This window comes from Daphnia magna, linkage group LG1, assembly GCF_020631705.1.
Source record: "Daphnia magna isolate NIES linkage group LG1, ASM2063170v1.1, whole genome shotgun sequence".
NCBI lineage: Eukaryota > Metazoa > Arthropoda > Branchiopoda > Diplostraca > Daphniidae > Daphnia > Daphnia magna.
The window spans coordinates 16,235,432-16,247,943 of NC_059182.1; positions in this window are offsets into that span (position 1 = coordinate 16,235,432).

Genomic DNA, 12,512 nt, shown 5'->3' on the forward strand with positions numbered 1-12,512 from the left:
AAGGAGTGATATACAATGAAATGGATCGAATATACATAGAAGAATGCAATGACGGACAGGTCAACTTGACATGTGTGGATGAGAGAGACTGTTGTTTGTTGGGTGCTGGCCACACAGTCAAGAGAGTTAGAGAAGGAACAGAATTTCAGAGAAAAGATGGTCAAAAAAGAAAATTCATTCCGCGTTCTGGTGCTATCCGAAGCTGGGCCCTGGCTTCTCTTTTAGGTATTTGTGAAGAAGAGAAAGAAGAGAAATGAATAGAAAGAAGAAGGATATAGGAAACAAGACGATAGCTTGAATGAAAAGCACAGAGTTGGAAATATAGTCCCGAGTCTATACACATATATAACAAAACACAAGAGCAACACACACAAATGTTTAGAGGGGAGGGGACCGGAGGGATGAGAGAAAATATATAAGCGGCTGGAATGGTAAAAAGAACATGGCTGCCTTGCAAAGAAGAAGAAGAAGAAAAAAAAAAAACAGACTTTCCAACGTGAAGAAAACTCGTTTTTGGTCGTCTCTATATAGTGTCTCCTTATATACCTCCACTCTTGCTGGGCCCTTTGGCTCTCCAGTGTACCTCATCCTGTTGGCTCTCGCGCTGCCTTTAGCTCGCGCTCTCTTCTATACAAAATAATAAAAAAAATATTAATATAATATATATTTTTTTCAAAAAGGCTAGGCGATACGTATACCAGAGGGCAAAAGAGACGACAAGAGAACGAAGCCGAGAGGGGAAAAAGAGAGAGACTTGCCTGTGCTGTGTAGTGGTCTGATCTCTAGCGGGAGATTAGATGGCAAAGAGGTGATTAAATAAAAGAAGAGAACGCAGGCAAAAAAATAAAATAAAATAACAGGCGAAGAATAGAGACGAGGTGCCAGAGGGAGGCGGAGGGAAGGTCAATGCGTGCTTCTTTCTATACCACATTTACTAGCAGTAACAACCGACGTCCGTCCTCCCCTCTCTTTTGAAAAAAAAAAAAAAAAAAGTTCCACAACATAAGGAGCTGTTCCAAAAAAGACTCCCCCTTTGCCGGAGACTCTCCTGAGTCGCTCGTTTGCCACCTTCACACTTCTTCGTATTTTCTTTCTTTCTTTTCTTTTTACCCCAAAAGAAAAAAAGGGGGCGACTCCAACCCCCCAGCGGTAGCATCGTTCGACCTCTATTTCTATCCTGAGAAGAAAGAAAAATGTTTTGTACATATAGAAGGTGCACATCATATAAAGAAGAACGGGGGCCTCTTTACCTATAACTATAGTATAAATATACTAATCTTTTATGATCCTTTAGGCTTCTTGCATGTCCTCTACACCACCTCCATCACATGTTGATTTTGCCTCCGAACCAAGTATAAATGTATAGTAGTACAAAGAAGGAGGAAAGAATTAAAGGTTCCAGTCGAGTGGAAAAGGAACGCTGTATATATAAATGAAACTAACTGTACAAGTGCCCAGATGGGTCTTATTGTTGACGTATACTCCAGGAATCCATTTTGAAATCGCTGGGGTCTATATTTATATAAGGTTTTTATGATTGAATTTGATAGAAACTGACGCAACCCCACCGATGTGTACGTTCGGAAATAAGGAGAGCTCTTTCAAACAATATTGTCCCCCGTTTCCCAAGAATTGATGATCACGGAACAACGACGTTGAAACACGTAGATATACATCAGCCCTAAATCAATATTTGTGAATGATTCTTCTTATTTCGTGATCGAAAAGACATTTGAAATGAAGCAAAAGACTTAAAAAACAAACCCAAAAAACAGGAGAAAGTTTAACTTGTTTCTTCTTATGCTGTGTAATGTCTACGTGAACACATAAAGAACGTCTATTCTATATTAGAGGTTTCTTAAGAAGAGCCACAACTTTTTCTCTTTGTGCGTTGTATTACATCACGCATCATCTCAAAAAGAAAATAAACGTGCCGATATTCGTCGTGTATATTTTAAAAATACCGGGTCTATTATATTCTTCTATCAATCGGTCTATGCTGCGTTTTGGCTGGGACAGCACAAAAAACAAACAAAACAACAACAATGCAAAAATCTACATGGAATTTGTTCTCTTCGATCCTTCTCGTTTCTTTTTTTTTTTTTCTTTCTGCATCTGACACACTAAATACACACTGTCTGATCATGAGATGTAACTAAACACACACTCACTTTCTTAGATCCCGAAAAAGAAAGAGCGTCGAATGTCGTGTTTTATTGGGATTTGCATGGCGGAGTCGTGGCGTGACCGTTCGCCTTTCAACTTTTTCAATCGCGTCATCACGGCCGATTGACTCCTCCGGCGTTCAGCGTTTAGAAGAAACTTTCTATTAAATACAAGTCAGCAGAAGAAGAATGGAAATAAGAGGATACAATACGCGACTATTGGGCCCGATATAAATATATGATACCCCCCTGACTCGACTCCAAATTCGCAATATATATGTGTTTCTAAACAGAAATAGTTGAAGAGTAAACGAAATTTAGCATTATTATTTTATTACATTGGCTGCTGTGTATTCGGGGAGGGCAGCAGTCAGGTCAAGAATGTAATATCCGACTCTCTTTCTATCTCTCTCTTCACTTCTTGCCATTATTGGCATTCGATGCCGTTTGCTGGCGCTGCCTCTTTTGATCGAAAACATTTGCATATCTTACAGATGAAAATAGGCAAATTTCTTTTTTCCTTCTTCCATTATTTGATGTCTCCTTTTTTATTGTGCAGAAAAAAAAAATACTTCAGTGAAATCTTGGAATTGAACTTATACGTATATCAAAGCGCCAACCTATATAGTCGACTGTTCTTCCTTTTGATTTGATTTCTACTCAATCAAACGTCTTATTTTTAAATTTCTCTTCTCGTCGATGTATGGAAACTTCAGAGTGCACAGAGACCGAATGGGAAGCCAACAAACGATCGATAGGGAACCCGATAGTTGAGTGGCAGCACCGCGCCCTGTCTTCACATCGTCAGCACTTGTGATGTACATCTCCAACAAACTTTCAACCGATTTATCTGCGCTTTTTCTTTAAAAAAAGAAAAAGAATAACAAGATGTATCCTGCGTCCTTTTTGTCCCATTTCTTTTCCATTTTTTTTTTCATGCAATGCTGAAAAGACAAGAGGTTCTCTTAAAAAACTGTCCCAAAGCTCCACTCGTCCACTTGCTCTCGACGCGTATTTCCCCCTCTCATTCAATTCTAATTATGACAAGAATAAAATTGTCCGACTTTCACATCGTATTTCTTTACTCTTGTAACACAGAAAGCAAATCCATGATGGCTGTCGATTGATGAAGATGATGGCAACTTTTGCGCATAATCCGAGACAAGAAGGACTTATAGGCTAGAGGCTGAAAAAAGAATTCAAGCGATTTTAATCAGCGAGTCTTAATTAATGGGCGAGGCATTGAGGTGTAGCCTCCCAACACTTTTTTTGGGAAGGCGGCGGCAGTCAGCCGTGCGCTTTGGTGATGCGTAATTATAAAATATCTCTCGCTCTCTCTCTCTCTCTCTCGTACCATCTCACATTCTTATAGATCTATCCTTTATTCTCTTCATCTTTTCAGAAAGGGGAACCCGGGATGCCCTTATTTTCATTTTTTATTTTTAAATAGAAATGAAGAACCCCCAACTCTCCTTGCTTTTTCTTTTTGTCTCTCTTGTCTTTAATTCATATTGTTGCCGAGGGAGCGCCATTCTCCTTTTGCGAAGATTTTGTATAAAACCGCGATTCGAATCAACCCATGATGAATGATCCTTAGTGGATTATTCTTTTTTTAAAGAAAAAAAAATCAAGACGTCATTCTGTAGTTAATGAAGACTTCACCGTCTTTTATAGTCGGGGCTATAAAAGAAACTCGACACTATAGGAGGGGTGAAAAAAAAAAATCTCTCTCCGCAACGGGATACTCTTTGTTTCACATTATTCCATTTTTCATCTAAAAACTTTGTAGGAAAAAAAAAGAAATGTTCTTGAATCTTAAGAAAACGGGGAAATGGAGAGAATTTCTACCCCCCAAAAAAAAGCTGAGGGGGGTATATCGACTGTCATCAAACGCCTTGGAGAATTTGAGAAAAAAAATTCGACACCGTAACGCCATCACGTCAACCAGCGAAAACAGAGGCCCGAGAGGATGAAACAATCATCTCCGAGAAATGGCGGACCCACCACCACGACGAGCTTCAAGTTTCCGTTGTATTATTTCCTCTTAAAAGATTAAATACACACCGTGGCTTAGTGTGCCTCAATCGCCTTCATCGCCTTTGACTATACACAGCGCATCGCAGTAAGTTACTGGACTTTCTAACGGACGGGGGGGAAATGTTTCGAAGATCGGGTTTCATCAATTCCCAGTCGTTTTAACTCGATACGATGTTCTTCTTCAGCAGCTTTCTACCAGAAGAAGAAGAAAAAAACAAAAGGTTATATAACAATATCAACATCTTTTCAAAAGCTTTCAAGATCTAACGGAGCTGTTGTTTGCCGGCCCGTGTGGTCTATACTCGATAGAGACCATCATTAAAAGCCCAGCTCTCGTTTTATATATACATATTTTTATTTTGTTTTATTGGCAAACAAGACAACCGGCTTTTGAGATCAGACTCGTCCAAGTTAAAAGAGAGAAAGGAAAGATAAAAGAACAAGTCTCTTTTTGAAGCTATCACAAAAACACGGAGAGAAAGGAACAAGGATTTATACACGCTTTGATCACGAGCCTCACAGATATACATAATGTACTATATATCCTTATATGTGTTACACATCGTATTCTTACTTTTATCATCTCCTTGGGCCAGCCATCCTGATCCCTATTTATCTTTTATTTTGTTTTCAGTCCAATAAAATCTAGCGTGCAAAGGGAGGCCTGGATGAGCCATCATTATTCGGCAGAGATGTACAGTACCTACACGTCATCAACTATTGTCAAATGTTTTTAGTTTCTAATGTCGAGTCCTTATCGAGCATTTAAACGATGATGATATGCCAACTGCATTTCACGCTGCCCTCAGTTAAGCGCAAGCAGCTGAATGGCCATGCGATGATGCTGATTTATAATAAACGAAAACAACAACGACTTGGTTATGATGCAAGCTAATGCATACCTAATATGACGCAGTTATGTCTAATGTTCCCATAATTTACATCTTAGGGTGGGTTTACGCGCGAAGACGATAACGTCAGAAACTTGTTACGTGACAGAAAAACTCTATATCGCCTACGTACTCTCTAACCTCCCCATTGGAATATTCACGAATCGATGGTTAAAAGCAACGACGAGATACGTCTGACTTGTAATTTTACACACACACAGACAGAAAAAGCAAAGAGCAAAAAATATACGACAGGATTCTCGATGGCTGATGATGATGATGATGCTTTGCCGCGTTGCAATTTCAAGGTTCACCAGCTTACCGAATGATTAGCCAGACGAGTTATTACCACATTCGAGTTATATACCGCGGGCCGCAGTCACGAATATTTGCCAGCGCCACCACTCTCCACACGATCACTCGATTTTCTCCCGCCCCTATATCCTTTTTGTTTTGTTTTGTTTTACATATTTCTTTATTTCAAAAAATTGCATCAGTTCAATTCTGTTTCTTGTACAGTTTAAAATGCATATCCTCTCTCTCTATATATATATATACTTACTGCGCGTGTCAAAACGATTGATATCTCGCTTCCACGAATGTATATAGATATACGTACGCCATTTCAAATCATTGACGCAGCACTCGGCTTCGTGACTATATACAACCCTTTGATTTTTTTGTCGAGTTCCCTTTCCTTGTCTATTCATTCTTATTTGTTTTGTTGTTTCTTTTCCCATCTGACTTTTCGGCATTTTCGTTTTGGGTTCGTTCAAAAGGTGCGCGCAGGGATATATATATTCACTGCCGAAAATGGGGGAAGAATGCTGAGTGCTATATAGCCGGGTGCAAAGGCTACGACCTCTAATACTATCGGCTTATAGTCGATTGAAATGCCGCTGCTGGTTGCGTATACACTGTTATTTGTATTTTCTCGTTTGAAAGCAGAAAGAAAAAGAAGGAGGAATAAAAAGTTGTTCTTTCAGCCGTATAGATGTATTGCCTCGCCGACGTATAGTGCGGTGTTTGAACTGGCGGGGGGAAGCGTTTCGTCGTGTGTAAATGTTGATGTAAGGAGGCATGGGAAAAGTCCACAATAACTGCCACATACACACACGCGCAGCCAACAGTGAGAAGGGGAAAACAAAATACATGGATACACAGGGGGACTTAATAATTGAAATTCAAAGGCTTGGCAGCCGCTTGTTTTTGTTTCTTTTGTTTTCTGTCGTGTTCGAACGTCTCGAAAGCTTCGAGCTTCTATGCAAACGACTCTATACACAATGTACGGGGGACTTATTATAATTTTTTTATTTGTCACTGGGTCCGCACAGGGTCTGCATTTCAACTCGCGTCCTTTGCAGCCGAATAAAACGCGGCTTTATTCAAATGGTATTCGGAGATTGAGAGAATTTGTCCCCACGGCTTCAATCATAAATCGGTTAAATTGCACGCATCGTTCAATCTTGTCATTGCTCGTCCGAGGGTTTCAAAAAAAGAAGCGAATGAAGGAAAGAAAAAAAAAAAAAACTGAAAATGATAATTGAAGGAACGGCAAGAAGGAGAAACGAAAAAAAAAAAAAATATGAAAATTCTCTCGTGTACGTAAGGCGTAACGGTCTAACGGGACGCCCGACTGAAAATTACACACTGGCAATGGTTGCTATTATGCTGCCCTTTTCTTTCCGGGTCATTCGTATGAATACGTAAGTAGGAAAAAAGAAAAAAAAAAAAAACTTTCGATCACCTGATGAGAGAGTTACGAAGGCGAGGCATCGATATTAGCATAATTTGAGACTTTAATATAATTTTTGTTGTTGTCGTCTTCCGCGTATCCCTCTTCTGTTTTCTTTTAGATCCAAGTTTTTTTTGTTTTTTTTTTGGTACATGATGCAATTGTCAAACGATCCATCTTCATTTCAAATTCTTCAACGATGCACTAAGTAGGTAACGCCAATCCAATCAAGTTTCTGTCCGTCACAAAACACACTGTAAACTATTGTATATATTTCTATACAATGTAAGTGTAAACGAAGAGGAAGAAAATTGTTCATTTTCGCTCGTTCAGCAGCTCCGCAACAGAGGACACCACCTCTAATAGCTGATTTGCATAACGTTAAACACTTTTTTGTTTTTGTTTTTTTGTTTTTTTGGTTCGGGTTTTGGTCGATTGGATAATATTTCCTTTTTAAGTGTACGGCTTGAGGACGTCGGTTTGGGATGTTATCGCATACAAGACACAATGTCTAAGAGGACAGAAGAAAACAAGACGGCATTCCTTAGATTCTTATTACGAGATAAAATGCTTCTCTCGCCTCTTTTTTTTAATTCAAGGTGATTTGTATATTTTCCAGTTTATTTTCTTTTTTCTTTTTTCTTTCTCATTAAAAAAAAAAGAAGAATGAGAAATAAAAAATCACTGACTCGAGTCAACTAGCGGAGAGTTAAATCGAAGACTTGTATTCGCTTCAGTGGTGCATTTGATGGCCGTGATTACTGTGGGTACAAAAGAATGGAAAAGATTTATTCTTTAGCGCATCGAAAAATGTATAGCAGATGGTTTTTCAAAATTATTATAGACGATGTCGTCCGCGTCCTGCCAGCGGGGAGCCAACAATTTCCGATTATGAACTGCCACCGCAAAATGTGATTTGGCTTCTGCTGGCATACAGTCAAACTGTATGAAGTAAGAAAAAGAAAATCTGAAAGCACTCTGCTGCAAAACCGCATATCATCATCATCTTGTTCTTGTGTATGGTAACAACATAATGCATATAGCCTACCTCTACAGAGTCTACACGCACAGCATTCAAAACTTATGATGAGAAAATGCTATTTTACTTTGTATGTCTTCATATTTATTTACTTTGAAAAAGAAAACTCGTCGTCGGCTTATTGCGCGTACATGTATATAGTCTCCGCTTGGAGTATGTAGGTGGCCATAGCGCGGGGAGCGCCATGACACATAGTCGGATTTTTGTTTTTGTTTTTGTTTTTCCCGCTGCATAGTCTTTCTTGGTTTATTAGTTGTTACGCTCGACAGGATTCCCGAATCAGTTGGAAACATGACAGCCAGAGATGATATGACAGTCCGTATACGTTTGCGCACACAGCCAGAGGAAAGCACCGAGGCACGGGGCCTTTAGTTATTCAGAAAGTTAAATAAGGAGAATTTGTTTAGTTTCTTTCTCGTGGCTATTCTATACCCCTCCCACAAAAGAATTATGAAAAAAAAAAAAAAAACTTTGTAAAAACTTTAGAATAATATATACAAACGATCTTCATGATGGCCGCGTCGGGCCGCGTTCCCTGTACGGCAAATCTTCCATGGAAAGGACGTATATAATAGATTTTTTTATTAGTCCCTATTATTCTATGTATAGATCTGCATTCAACCGAACATAGATCAAACAATGACTGTTGTATGTTACATCCATTTTTTCCTTCTATACCTCCATGTTTTTATTGTGTGTTTCTTTACCCCATTTGTTTCCTCAGAGATGCAAATAGCGCTTTACGTAAAAAAAACAAAAAAAACACCAAAACAAAATGGGCGTGCCTTTGATAAAGCACACAGCAGTGTCTATTCACGTTTGTTTATAGATTTTGCATAGAGAATTTGGCGGGGTGTATACAGCATGTCGGGACACATGTTTTGTTTTTAGCACAACGAACGCGCCACAGAGCAGGTGATGAGATGAAACAAGTCGATACATGGCGATCCACTGTGGAAGAAGAAACCCGTTGCAAAGCCATTTGCATATGCTTGTTCTACTTATAAAGGACAATTATTTGGAAGAGAAGAAAAACGATGGGAAACATCTACGCACGCCTAACCTATAACGCGGTACAGCCCTGATGTAGTCATCTATCCGCAATTGCGCAGCTACGTCTTTGTTGGATAGGCGTAACCTTTTCCCGAGCTCTGATAACGTTCACCGATAATGTAAATATCGTGACGGACGTCGGGCGCATTGACCCATGTCGTGTTGGCATGTCTTTCATCGTTTGGTGAGGAAGAAAAAAGATACAGACGAGACATGAAAAGGGAAAGCGACGATGAAAACAAAGACGTCAACACCCATCTCAGCATAAAAATTGTGACCATAGTGATGAGTATCAAACACGGCAAAAAGGAAGAAGGCTGTCGAGTCTTGCATCAAACAATTTTTTTCTTCTTTGATGATGCAGCAAAAGTCCGGGAAAATGTTTCAAGAAAGAATAAGACCTGCCCTACATGTGATCCTAAGATTAGACGAACCATTTCACACACACTCGCACACAAAATGACCAGATTGCGAGACAAGAACAACCTAAAGACAGGGGGGGGGGGGAAACGACAAAAAAGGGCAAGAAAACTAGCTCATGATGTGTGATGACTGTTGGATTCCTGGTTGGACTCCACTTAAGGTCAAATTTATTTATTTTTTGTTGAAGCCATTTATTTGGATTCTTTCGTGCTGTTGAAACGACGAACGCTCGAGGTCATTGGCGGGTTCTTCTCTAATAACGCATGACACGTTGACACCATTCGAATTGTATATACATAAACGTCAAAGAAGTGCCGATATATGGTCACGCACCATATGGTTTCCTCCGAAAGCCTCTGCTGGGCATATGCTGTTGAAACGTTTATGTCTTTGGACGCCAGCCGTGTTTTTTATCATTTAGATTACGCGCTGCTTGATGTGGATTCCACACAAACCCCAAAAGAGAAAGAAATATAGGTATGAAACAGTGGGTCAAATCCCGGTGCGTTAAAGGCAGTTAGCATCGTGTGCTGCCGCCTATACATAAACAAAGTCAAACCTGCATTTTAAAAGGACGAAACTAGAATTGCTTTTACAGGCGAAGAAATAACGGCTTTATTGATAACAGGAAAAAGTCAAACTATAATAACATTCAACACTTGAAGATATTCGAAGAACAAGTTTTAATTAAAAAATTAAAGTGGTTCGATTTTGGTGTCAATTTCGTTCGTGTTACAGACCGTACAACAGGAAATTCAACGCTTTGTTTTGGTCTTTCACTGATTTAGCATGTCTGTAATACCATACAGCCTAATTAGCGAATAGTCTGAATTCTATGGCAACTGGAATCCTTTGCGGTGGATCAGCATGAAGCCAAAATTCCAAAATGTATAACCAACTTGAGAAGCCATTCGGTTCTTGCGGTATTTCCACACTGGAGCGTTCGAGTTATGAGTGAAACGCGACTCGCTCAAACAGCCGCTTTCTCATTAAGATTCAGAAGCTTATGCGTTTCAACTCTCTCGAATAAATTATTATATATACTCTATATTTTTTTTTAAAGGAGTACAATACAGGAAAATCTTTTGCACTCCTATTTTGGTTTTGCCAAAAAAGAAAAAAAAAAACTGAATTGGATTGCCGGTAAAGGCTTAAAACGATTGAAATCTCAATGTTTCATGTACTCTGGAATAGGACAAAGAGGTTAATGTTACTCAGGCAAATATGCATTCAAATAGGGAAGCAATCTGGGACAAAGTAAAAACAAAACAAGCAACATATAGTAGTAGTTGGCTAAAAATTCATGTTATTCATCTCCGTTGTTTTCCTGGCGTTGCCTGGCCCTATACAGATCTATTAATATCCAATCGGATGACGTGCACGAAAGACGGGAAGTCGCTACGGGAATCTTTGAACGATTTTCACATTTTTTATTTTGCCTTTTCGCTCTGTGAAGTGAAGCCGGCGGGGGTATAGGTACAGAATCGTGGCCTTAAAGTTCATAGTCGATTATAAGGCGCACAATAATTTACACGGACATGAGAGCCGGGGAAATGGGATCAAGACAGCTACGCACCGCGAACGACCATTAAAAACTGTAACAAGGGGTGTAACTGGGCCAATGAGAAAACAGCCATAAAAGACATTGTTATTATGCGCTCTCGGCTATGCAAAGCGTTTCTTGTAGCAACTAATCGGCCCAGTGAAAAGACACCAAGTGCATGTCGTTATATAACCGGTAGCACCGACATGTCGAAACAATGCTATATAGCGTTAGTATAACGTAAATTATACTATATCAGAATGTTACATTAAAGACATAAGCAACTGAATCGAGCTGGTATGTGTAGCAATCAACTGCTTCAACACAAGCTGGAATACTACATAGGCAGTTTTTTATTTATTCAAATTAGGTTGTGAATTTCAACCTATATTGTACCCGATCTTCCATCATCAGCTTCCAGCCAAGAGAAATGGGATTCTGAGCGCAACAGAATTCCAAATGATGAGAAACTTCTACGAATCCATTCGTATATATATACGATTGTGGAACATGAGGGGGGGAAGTGCTGCTGAGTCAGCATTTATCCTGTTGGAGGAAATGTTTTTTTTTTTTGGGTTCGAACTCAAGCACCTTCATTCATTTTAACACAATGCATCTATTTCCCACGTTTAGATGCACCGTAACAAGACATATACCTTTTACACGTGAGATGAATACACACGTTCATCATCTCTGAAGCCTGCAAAGATAGAGACGAAAGAATGCTATACCTATATACCTGTATCACGGTGCTGTAATATGCATGAGCGGGAAACCCTCGCTCTACAGCGGTTGCATTACACCTGGTATGTTTATACGATATACATATGGAAAAAAAAAGGGGACTAAGCAGATGATTATATGGCGGTCACGATCGCTTACTGCGTGCATCCGAATGGCTGTAACATTTTTTTTTTTTTTCAAATGGAATATCATACATTCTTGTGATCAACTGTTGTAAAACGTTTTTTGTGTTATTTGGGTGCCATCGTTTGCATGTAAGCAAAGATTCGAACTGTGCCGTGAATGGAGAATAGCATCGGTTACATCTATACAAATATGGAATGCATCTATAGACGGGAAACCCGTGCACTATTTTAACTATAAATATAAATCGAAATCTTATTCCCGTTTTTAGTTGTTCAGCGACCGATTTTTTTTTTGTAAAGAAAGAAAAAAAAAAGGGCTAAAAGACAAGAGGTCACCGGAGGTCACGATAAAGGAAACAACCTTAAGCCATACAACGGTTAATGAGCACTGTGTCTAGTGTTTAAGAAAATTCTCTTTTAATGAGTGTAAGATGATTTTGTGTGTATTAAGTCGGAGATCGCAGCAGGATGTAAGGGAAACGTTGTAACCTGCGAAGATAACCAATGAAACGTTATGAGGTTATTTAACTCATGTGGATGTACGGTATGGTGATCTTTTGGCTGTCGTAAATTCTAAAGACAATTGCCGGTAGAACGCTAAACAGCAGCTAGCAAAATGTTGGAGTGTTATAAGCTTCCGATTATACACACACAAGTTCTATGTGTGTGTGTGTACATCCATCCGGGCGCTTCATTAGCGCAACGACCCCTTTAATACAAGAATCCATTCGACTTCCTCTATAACGTTGGCTTGATTA